The sequence below is a fragment of the Vulpes vulpes genome, unplaced genomic scaffold (genome assembly GCF_048418805.1).
Source record: "Vulpes vulpes isolate BD-2025 unplaced genomic scaffold, VulVul3 u000000707, whole genome shotgun sequence".
Classification (NCBI taxonomy): Eukaryota; Metazoa; Chordata; class Mammalia; order Carnivora; family Canidae; genus Vulpes; species Vulpes vulpes.
In genome coordinates this window covers 12,810-24,412 of record NW_027325785.1, presented here as the reverse complement: position 1 = coordinate 24,412, position 11,603 = coordinate 12,810, and the positions used below count along the sequence as shown (strand labels likewise).

Genomic DNA, 11,603 nt, shown 5'->3' with positions numbered 1-11,603 from the left:
GCCAGTGTCGCCTGGGTTGTGTTCTGGGACCCTGAGCTGCTGGAGATCCTGTTGGCCCAGCCCCCAGCTGCTGGGATTCTGGCTGTAGCCACGTGTCTTGGAGATGGAGATGGCGGTTGGTCAGCGGGTTCCCGGAGCTGCTGGTGGCCTGGCTCCTAGAGCTGGAGGTCACAGAGGTGACATTCCCTGTTGGTGGTTTCCTGAGGCATCGAATTCTCTGCATGCAGAGATCCGTGCAGGCGCGCGCTGTCCACAGGCGCCTGGAGCAGCGCCAGCAGGAGCAGCAGCACCCAGGCCGCGTCCCAGGCCCCTTGTTCAGGGGCAGGACACGCAGCCTCAGGGTCCCGCCCCAGCTCAGCTGCCTCCTTCAGGCGGGATTGAATGGGCGATTGATTTAATTCATCTCAGTGGGCAGAGATGACAGCGACATTTCCTTGTGTCTTTCCCTTTGGTGAACTAAGTCCTGTGATGTATGGCTGTGCACAGTTAGGGGTGGGTTACATGTCTGTCTGTCTATCGGTTTGCTTTCCTTCTTTCTTTCTCCTTCCTTCCTTCCTTCCTTCTTTCCTTCCTTCCTTCCTTCCTTCCTTCCTTCCTTCCTTCCTTCCTTCCTTTCTTCCTTCCTTCCTTCCTTCCTTCCTTCCTTCCTCCCTCACTCCCTCCCTCCCTCCCTCCCTCCCTCCCTCCCTCCCATTCTTTTTGTTTTTCAGAAAGGAAAAGCAAAGAAAAAGGAGCATGGTCATTCTTGCTGACAGTTTCCCTGACTCTTCCTCTAGCAACAGCATGGAACCAAGCAGGCTTTGGAGAGCTTTCCCTCCGCGACTTAGTTCCATGGGCCCATTTGTCGACTTTGGAATGTAGTGTGCTTGTAAACAGCTTTCCTGATCTTTCTTCATTTTTTTCTCTATTAAATTTAAATGCACATTATTGGGTATTTATATGCTATATTAAACTTTTATAAATATATTTTGCTTTGTTTCAATTCATGGTAGGACCCATTCATGGTAGAACACCCAGTGTTCTAGCTAGGTTTGTTGCTTACCATAATCTAAGCTACGCTTGGTAATACTGTGACTTTGCTGACATTGTTTGCCCTATTTTAATAAACCCAATGCCATATTGTACACAAAAGTGACATTTAATAATCCCTTGAAATACTTTGTACCTTGCCACACGTAAGATTTTTAATTCTGTTGACACCATCTGAATCCCATAGGAAACCCTATGGTAATTTTAACCCTAGAATGTCAGTAAACAACTGGAAAGATAATGTAAATAACACTGACACATCAGCTCCTGACAGCACACACTCACACTCACTCATCGGTGCACTCGTTCTGTTTTCGTCCTCCCGGCATAGAGAAGTGTCTGTCCCCTCCTCTTTCTGAAGAACAAGCCTGTGTACCCCCTCTGATGAACACTTAGGACGTAGAGCATCCCCTCTCTTCATTTGATATTCACCCTCTGACACTGATGATCATTGTCATTGATTTTAAACATTCAGACTTTTTCTTTTCAAAATTGTTCCCTCTTGATTCTACATCCCCTTTCGTCAGGGATCCCCTCTTTGCTTGGATATTCTAGGTCTCCAGTTTTCTCACCTCCAATGTGCTCCTCTGCCCGCACTGAGATGGCTTCTGCCCTGAGCTTTCTAGTGACTCTCTCAGGCCACCATGCACTTTGTGTCACTAAAGCACTGCAGGCTTTTTGGAGCTCCTTCTGCTGATCTGCCCAGTGGCATTAGGGGTTGTTGACAGATGACAGATACCTCCCTCTTAAAGCACTCTCTTCCTTGACTTCACTGAAACCATCTCCTAGCCACTCATTTTTTTGTTCTATTTTTTTGCAGCTTATACGCTTTTTATATATCTCACTGTAAGAATTGGCTAAGGTGGTTATGGAGGCTGACAAGTTCTGAGATCCTCAGGGTAAGCCAGCAAGCTGGAGACCAAAGGGAGCTGGTGCTGTACTAGTTTGAGTCTGAAGGCCTAAGAACCAGGAGAACTGAGGGTATAGCTCAGGTCAAAGACTCTCAAGCTCGAGACACAACCAGTGTTTCAACTTAGGTCCAAAGGCAGAAGAAAGCTAATGTCCCAGTTTGGAGGCAGTCAGGCAGGAGGAATTCTCAGGGGAGGGTTAGTCTTTTGTTCTGTTTGGGCCTTGAGCTGATTGGATGAGGCCCACCCATGTTGTGGCTAGCAAGTTCCTATAGTCAGTCAATGAATTCACATATTAATCTCATTTGAATATATTCTCATGGATACACTCAGAATAATGTTTGACCAGATATCTGACAACCTATGATTCAGTCAGGTTGATACATAAAATATACCATCATATTGATCAAATGAACAAAATTTATTATAGATTTCTACTTTTTAGTCTTTTTTTTTTTTCTATTTCATTAGGGTGAGGTGGTTGCCTTATAATTTTCTTCAAATGCTGCAATTGACAAGGCATATTTAGATTTTTTTAAAAGATTTTTTTTATTTATTAGAAACAGCAAGAGAGAGAGAACATGAAGGCAGGTAAAGGCCGAGGGAGAAGCAAGCTCCCTACTGAGCAAAGAACCTGATGCAGGGCTGGATCCCCGGACTCCAGGATCACGAGCTGAGCCAAAGGCAGGGCATGTTGAATCTGTGCCTGACTTTTCAGTCACTCCACACATCGAAGCTGCTCTTTCAGTCTCCTTTTCTACAACTTGTCTGCAATACCCAGTGTTCTATCTAGGTTTGTTGCTTACCATAATCTAAGCTATGCTTGGTAATACTGTGACTTTGCTGACATTGTTTGCCCTATTTTAATAAACCCACTCCCTCTCAATCTTGTCTTGTCCCAAACTTTCCTAGTTTTCAAGGTTCAGAGTGAATCTCAAACACTGTTGTGAAACTGCCTCTGAAACTTCCATAGCTGCTGCTCTCCATGCAATTGTCTTGGCCCCTTTTACTTTTTATGGTAATTTAACCAGTTCCTATTCTGTTTCCACCAAAAGCATGTCAAGTCCTACAGAGCAGAAACTGGTATTGACTTTCTTGTGAGTGGTGGGGGGTGGGGGGGTCCTGCAGGATGGTGCACATGATGTGCTACAATAAATGCATTGAATGAACACTCGGTTTCTCTCATAGGTTTTTGAATTGACTTTTGGTATGTGAGTGGAGTGTGCTTGGCCTGATTCTGGTTCTCTTTCCAGGAAGCACATCTGCTTATCTACTCTGTCCTCTTATTTCCAGTCGGTTAAAATACTCTCAATTATTGGTTAACTTTTGATTTCTTAAGAATTTGTTGGGAATGGGAACTTGATTCCTCAGTCCTTTTTCTAGCAAGTTCCACTTTCCTGAATGACATTCTTGCCTTTATCATCTTATTAATTTACAGGAAAATGCCAGTTATTTTTCTTAGTTTTTAGTCCATTGGGTTCTTTGTGTCTGGCCCTCAGTGAGCAAGGTTTTGTGTCAGGTACTGAGATTTCTACATAGATGAATATGATGTATTGCGTGCCCTCTGGGAGCAAGGAATCTTTGGGGAAGGGAGGAGGCAAGGGGAAGGAGAAATCTGTGTTTAGTGAAGTCTCCTGCCATTGAGAATAATATATATTTGGGGAATGATAATTTATATGTAATTTGAGGATATAACCCCTTCCCCCATGGAGTTTGCAGCCCAGTTGGGGGATGCATCTAAATAAATACAGATCAGGGTGGGAAATACTTTGATAGGGATAGCAAAGTTGGTTAGGGAGGCATGTGTGGGGAATCTGTTGCTCAAACTTGGTTATATAATAATTTGGTTGAAATTCTCTTTTCTGATGTGATATGGACCGGTACGTGGTCAGGTAATAGAAAAAGTTTGTGCTAGCAGGGAAAATAGAACTGATATTTCAACCATTTAATTTTAGTTTAAGTTTTGTAAGTATACATTGATTCTTTTTTAAAATAATAAATTTATTTTTTATTGGTGTTCAATTTACCAACATACAGAATAACACCCAGTGCTCATGCCGTCAAGTGCCCCCCTCAGTGCCCGTCACCCATTCACCCCCACCTCCCACCCTCCTCCCCTTCCATCACCCCTAGTTCATTTCCCAGAGTTAGGAGTCTTTATGTTCTGTCTCCCTTTCTGATATTTCCCACACATTACTTCTCCCTTCCCTTATATTCCCTTTCACTATTATTTATATTCCCTAAATGAATGAGAACACATTGATTCTTTAATTTTTAAAACTATGGGCAGCCTGGGTGGCTCAGCAGTTTAGTGCCACCTTTAGCCCAGGGCGTGATAGTGGAGACCCGGGATCCAGTCCCACGTCGGGCTCCCTGCATGGAGCCTACATCTCCCTCTGCCTGTGTCTCTGTCTCTGTCTCTATCTCATGAATAAATAAACAAAATCTTTTTTAAAAAATAAAATTTATGACCAAAGCCTTCTTGATTCTGAGCATAGGTTTTCTCACTAGAGTTTGCAACCATATATATTTTTTATAACCACTCCTTATAGTATTCAGTTTTGCTATTTTTAAAGTAATATGAGTAAAGCCTCCTTCTTGTAAAGCAAGTGGAGTATAAACTCCTTCCAGACTTATGATTTTCCTCCATCTTTTATAATTGCTTTCGTTCTGTAACTTTTTTTGTTTTTTTCCTCTTTTTTTTCATTCTGTAACTTGACAGTTCTTTTTACAGATTTACCTTTGAGTTTTTTTTTTTCCTTTGAGTGTTTTTTAAAAATATACAGCTGATTTTCTTAAAAACAAGTGAATTTTTTTCTTACTCGTATATCTTTGGTTTATGTAATATTTGGTTAAGTTATCGATTAAAATATCTTGTACAAGTGTCATAAACATATGTGGGAACACACACAAGGGACTCTCGCGACACAAGCATGCTAGTCAAGGGCTGAGGACAGAGGTGTGCCCGTAAAGCAGAGAGCAGGCTGCCAACTGAGAAGACTTTGCTTTGGACGTCATTCAGCTGACTTGATGCAGTGTCAGGTAAATCTGGGAATGAGTTAAGTGGAGGTCAGTTAAAAAACTTCTGATGTAAAATAGAGCAAAAATGCTCTGGGAACACAATATGTTCTCTAATTGCTTGTCTATAAAATAGCCACTCTGTTCTCTGTGACATAATCTTATTCTAAAGTTTCTTGGCCTGTCGAGATTGGTAATTTATCTAAGTAAAATAGTTGAGGTATACCTTTTTTTCCTGTGAAGAGTACCTGTTTCCTAGGATCAGATCACATGTTTTCTGTGTAACAGATTTTTCTTTTTATTCTTCTTGTCTTTTCTGTTGACTTTTTTTCCATGTCAGATTTTTTTTTTGTAAGATACTTAAAAGATTACTGTCTTTGCCTGAGCCCCTCAGAGAAACATAGCATATATGTTAGTGATTTGTGGTTGTTGTTTTTTATTTATGGACTTAGTTTTTTTGTCTAATATAGTATCCCATTCCTAGGAATCCTATTAAATTGTTTCCTTGCTGTGTGGCTGATTATTAGCTGTGATTAGAAACCATCAGAGACCATTTTAGTGTCACCTGGATGGCTCAGTTGGTGAAGCATTTGACTCCTGATTTCACCTCAGGTAATGATCTCATGGATTGTGGGATCCAGCCCTGAGTAGGATTCCACACTCAGCAGGGAATCTGCTTCTCTCCTTCTTGCTCTCCCTCTTCCCCTCCATTGTTTTCTCTCTCACAAATAAATAAATAAATCTTTTTTAAAAGAAAAGAAAAGAAACATTTACATTTGTTTGAAACTTCACTTTTGGGATCCCTGGGTGGCGCAGCGGTTCGGCGCCTGCCTTTGGCCCAGGGCGCGATCCTGGAGACCCGGGATCGAATCCCACATCGGGCTCCCGGTGTATGGAGCCTGCTTCTCCCTCTGCCTGTGTCTCTGCGCCTCTCTCTCTCTCTCTATGACTATCATAAATAAAATAAAAAAAAAAATGAAACTTCACTTTTTAATAGGACCCGATGAGTGTGCCGTAAATATGAAATTAACTTATTTTGCACAGTTCACTCTTTTGAATACACCTGTCATTTTTCTGCTTCACATAAATTTCCTTGATTAAAAGATGCTTCATTTTTACCAAGGGAATAATTTAAAAAGTATTATTTTGCTTAAGTCATTGTATCAGTCAACTTTTGCCAAGAAGACTGCTCAAACAAATAACCTTAAAGTCTTAGCGGTTTCTAGCAACAAAGATTTAGCTCTTGTCCATGCAAGTGTGGGGTACAGGAGGCTGTGACTCTTTCCAGCATTTGGTTCCACTTGATGTGTAAGGGAACAACACTTACAAGAGACATGCATTTTTCTGGCAGAAGGGAAAGAACAGTCCCCCAAACATGACGACTCTTAAAGCATTCTCTTGGAGATGATTCACTTTGCTTCCAGTCACATTTCATGTGTCAGTACAAGTCATTTGGTCAAGCCTGATACAGTACACACCTCATACACACACACCACTCTGGGCTAGATCACAACTTGGTACAGTGCCCCCTCCTGGGATGGGAGTAAATAAATAGGAATGCAATGCTCTGTTACAGTCAGGTCTTTTTTTAGGTTTTAATAATAAATTTATTTTTTATTGGTGTTCAATTTGCCAACATACAGAAAACACCCAGTGTTCATTTTAAAGATTTTTTGTTTTGTTAGAGGAGTATTAAGGATATATTTTGTGAATTTTACTGTGGAAATAATTTTTTCCTGATATTTTTCAGCTTTATATTTTGAACTCTGTAGAACTGATGTTAATATACAGGTTGAGATTGAATTAGGATCTTTGTAAGGAAGAATTAAGTGAAAGGACATTACATATGGAATTCTTACTTCCTACTTCACAATATTTTATTTTCTCCACCTTTATCACTTGTCTCCTACTTCTATTGATAATTGAGCGGGAGTTCAAACTTTTTTCGTCCATACTGGTATAGTTTCAGTTTGTAACTTTAGGAATTTTGAAGACTATTTCCTATTGTATTGATTAGTCATTAGTCAATTTGGCTGGATAATCTGACGCTATCTACTACCATTTCAATACACTAAATTATGCCTTTGCCAATTTCATAGTCATGTTGTTTTTTTTTTTTAACAGCATCCACATGTGGACAACAGTCTCCCAGCAAGTAAAGAGAAACCAAGTTAAGTCACAGACAGGTGCAGCTGAAATACCAAATCACGCATGGCCTTTTCTAGAGTTATATTTACTTGTGCACAGTGGGGACTATATTTCCTTACAAAACAAGAGATAGTTACATTTGCTGTTTTGAAATAGCAGAACTGAACCTCAAATGCATGAGAACATGAAATCTTAGTGGGGTATGGTACTTGAAAAGGGACAGTGGGCAACTTGTCAGAGAAATTGGAGATTTGTGAGTGATGCTGGATGTTGGAAGGAGATAGGAAGTTTGAAAAGTAGATACATCTAGATATCCAGGAGTAAATGTTTTGTGATAGTGATGGAATCAGAAAGAATTAGACTGGAAGGCATTGTGAGTTTATTTGGTCCTAGCTATTGCCACAATACAGAAGCAGTTCCATTGGTAAAAGCTTATCAAATGGTGGCTTACATTATCCTGTGTAATTTCAGAGAAGTCCCCTCCCCCAATCTTCCAAGATTGTGTATTCCAGTTTTTCACTGTCATATCCCACTTAAGTGTGTTTCTTAATTCCATACCAACTGTCCTTTTCAAAGGGTGAGGTCTGAGAGGGGCAGCAATGATCACATCATCCTGTATATGCATTTCTCTTTAACGTCATTAAAGCTCTTGGGAAAGATGTTATTTCACCTGTGATTGAATCTAGTTCTGAAAGGGATGAGATTACAAAGTCTACCTACACCATTTTACAGATTAAGTGAAAGAGTTTCAAAGATGATGAGACTCGCCCAAGGTGAAAGGGCCCAAATGGGAAAGCCAAAGCCAGAAGAACAATCTTGTCTCCTAATTAAGTGTTCTTACTTTGTATATGACATATAAGTGGCTATTTCATGAGTACATTAATATCAGATGTACATAACAGAATATAAGTTTTCTTCCTGCACATAACATTGAGGTAGCATAGTTAATAATAGGTGTCTGGCCAAAGAAAGGAAATTGTTTTGTGAGTCATTGAAAAGTAAGCATAAGAAATAAAAGAAATATATGAGGACAAATTCCATTTAGCTGTCAAACGCATTGGGTTGTTTTAGCCTCCTTTAAGAAATGTTTTATCCAGGAAAATTGAAAGCTATATATAGATTAACTCATTCTATTTCACTCCTGAGTTCACTACGCCTGTTCTTCTCATGGTTCTAGTTATAGGCTGGCTCTAGGATTTGCTAAGTGTGAGCTTTACAATTGTTTATCATCACTTTGTCTCAACTCTCCCATTGGTAAAATGTGCACAGCTTGGAGGTGTTCTTCTGGGAGATGGACCCAGATTTTTTTGAAATTTTTTTAATAAATTAATTTTTATTGGTGTTCAATTTACCAACATACAGAAAAACACCCAGTGCTCATCCCGTCAAGTGTCCCCCTCAGTGCCCGTCACCCATATCCCCCCACCCCCCGCCCTCCTCCCCTTCCACCACCCCTAGTTCGTTTCCCAGGGTTAGGAGTCTTTATGTTCTGTCTCCCTTCCTGATATTTTTTGAATTTTTTAATCCAGAATTACTCTTTTAGGTAGGTGCTATTGATCCTATTTTGTAGATAAGGTAATAAATGAAGTTAAGATAAACTTTCCTGAGGATACATTGCTAATAAGTTGTATACCAGAATCCCAAGTCAGGTCTATCTGATTCCAAGGCAGAGTCTCTCCACCCAGTGTACTTGGAAATGCACTTGACTTTTTCATCCATCTCTCAGAAGGTGAAAGCCTGATAAAATACGTGATATTTTTAGACAATTGCCAAGTGCTATATCAATGTGAGGTATTGTTGTTTCTTTTATGTGTTCTTAGCCACTTATTGGAAAATAGCAGTACGATCCAAGGCATAAATAAGTTTTCTATTTTCTGCTTTATGGATGAGGAAATTGAGGCCCATGGGATAAGGAAGGATATCTACATAGGCAGAAAGTAAGAGAGTAGTGTCAGTTCCTAGTCTAGTTCTAAAGCCCATCGTCCAGTCTTTCTCCTTATTCTTCTCTAGACCTGAGTTTTTATTTTGGCATAGGGGCTGATTCCATCACTATGTACTGATTCCTGTGTTGGAACTTCCCAATCAGCTAAGACACTCTAGCGAGGTAAGAGTAGGTTACTAGTAAGGAAAGAGGTAATGACACTGATGATAGTAATTTTTAAAGACTATATGCATACAGGTAATCATTCAAACTTCATGACAGTTGGATATAACACTATATGGCGACCCTTCCATACTTTATGAATTCAGAAACGGTCATTGTGGTGCATTAGGATTTTGGCAGAGCACCCGCCTCAAGAGAATACTCTGTAGCATCTCTACCATAAGGCACTATCTCCAGTTTTCCTGTTGAATCATTCCAGCCAGGTTACTTACTACATTTTTCTGGGCTTGTTTATCTTCATTTCCTAAGTTTGTTTGAAAAACCCTAACAACTAGGACATTCAGAGAAGCTCTTGTATGTGCAAATTTGCCTGTAAATCTGAATTCAATATGAGATGTTACTACCAAAATGTTGAATCTAATAAAACTGTAAGCCACCATGATTTTTGTGTGTCATTCAGAGATACAGATCAACATTCTCCTGTACTTTACTTATTTGAATCGATTATCAGTCCAAAGGAAGAGCTTTGCAAGTAGTTTGTTACTAAAATGATTTATTTTTTGGATTTAGGTACACATGATGATTCTCTCAATTCTTTGAACCTCTCAGTTGCCTGTTCTTTTTTCTCTTTCTGGACCAGGGTTTTGGAAATTCATTTAAGGTTTGTTTGTAGTTCCCTGTCGTATAACATGAAAGTTCTAACTTAATTTTAATATTCTAGTTTAAATTTAATATTAATAATTAGATCACCGATAGCATAGTGTTCTCTAGATGCAGAAATGACACCATTAACTAATAAACTTCTTTTTGCTGCATTTACAGGCCTCCACAAGATGTTACTGCATTGGGCAAATTGATGATGTGGAATTCACTTTTAGAAAGTTAGATAATTAGCCTTTCCTTTGATATATATGACTGTCTCTATTTGTAATATATATTTTATGTATATTTTATGTATATGTATTTTATTTGCCAGGTAACTGAATATTGTCAGATTCCTTTTTCAGTATCTAGATCAGTTGGAAATTTAAAAAAAAACATCAATAGTAACTTTGAATTGGCACGTGGTACTCAATGTATCTTAAAATGATTTTTTCTTAATCACTATTAGAAACAAATGAATAGGGCACCCTGGGTGGCTCAGCAGTTTAGCCTCTGCCTTTGGCCAGGGCCTGATCGTGGAGACCCAGGATCGAGTCCCACATTGGGATCCCTGCATGGAAAGCCATAAACTACCAGAACTGGAACAGGAAGAAATAGCAAATCTGAACAGGCCAATAACCAGGGAGGAAATTGAAGCAGTCATCACAAACCTTCCAAGACACAAAAGTCCAGGGCAAGATGGCTTCCCTGGGGAATTGTATCAAACATTTAAAAAAGAAACCATACCTATTCTACTAAAGCTGTTTGGAAAGATAGAAAGAGATGGAGTACTTCCAAATTTGTTCTATGCGGCCAACATCACCTTAATTCCGAAACCAGATAAATACCCCACCAAAAAGGAGAATTATAGACCAATATCCCTGATGAACATGGATGCAAAAATTCTCAAGAAGATACTAGCCAATAGGATCCAACAACACATTAAGAAAATTATTCACCATGACCAAGTAGGATTTATCCCTGGGACACAAGGCTGGTTCAACACTCGTAAAACAATCAGTGTGACTCATCATATCAGCAAGAGAAAAACCAAGAACCATATGACCCTCTCATTAGATGCAGAGAAAGCATTTGACAAAATACAGCATATACAGCATCCATTCCTGATCAAAACACTTCAGAGTGTTGAGATAGAGGGAACTTTCCTCGACATCTTAAAAGCCATCTACGAAAAGCCCACAGCAAATATCATTCTCCATGGGGAAGCACTGGGAGCCTTTCCCCTAAGATCAGGAACAAGACAGGGATGTCCACTCTCACCACTGCTATTCAACATAGTACTGGAAGTCCTCGCCTCAGCAATCAGACAACAAAAAGATATTAAAGGCATTCAAATGGCAAAGAAGAAGTCAAACTCTCCCTCTTCACCGATGACATGATAATCTACACAGAAAACCCAAAAGCCTCCACCCCAAGATTGTTAGAACTCATACAGGAATTTGGTAGCGTGGCAGGATACAAAATCAATGCCCAGAAATCAATGGCATTTCTATCCACTTATAATGAGACTGAAGAAAGAGAAATTAAGGAGTCAATCCCATTTACAATTGCACCCAAAATCATAAGATATCTAGGAATAAACCTAACCAAAGAGGTAAAAGATCTATACCCTAAAAACTATAGAACACTTCTGAAAGAAATTGAGGAAGACACAAAGAGATGGAAAAATAGTCCATGCTCATGGATTGGCAGAATTAACATTGTGAAAATGTCAATGCTACCCAGGGCAATTT

General features: G+C 39.6%; 1 long non-coding RNA gene across 2 annotated transcripts; it reads left to right on the top strand.

Annotated features, from left to right (window-relative positions):
• Positions 1–296: 296 nt before the first annotated feature.
• LOC140597343 (uncharacterized) lies at positions 297–10,088 on the top strand. Of its 2 annotated transcripts, XR_011999200.1 has the most exons (4): positions 297–868; positions 7,080–7,141; positions 9,778–9,868; positions 10,030–10,088. It is a non-coding gene; the product is annotated as an uncharacterized lncRNA (long non-coding RNA). The 2 variants fall into 2 exon arrangements; XR_011999199.1 differs by lacking the exons at positions 9,778–9,868; positions 10,030–10,088 and having other exon boundaries at positions 7,080–7,767.
• The last annotated feature ends 1,515 nt before the right edge of the window (positions 10,089–11,603 follow it).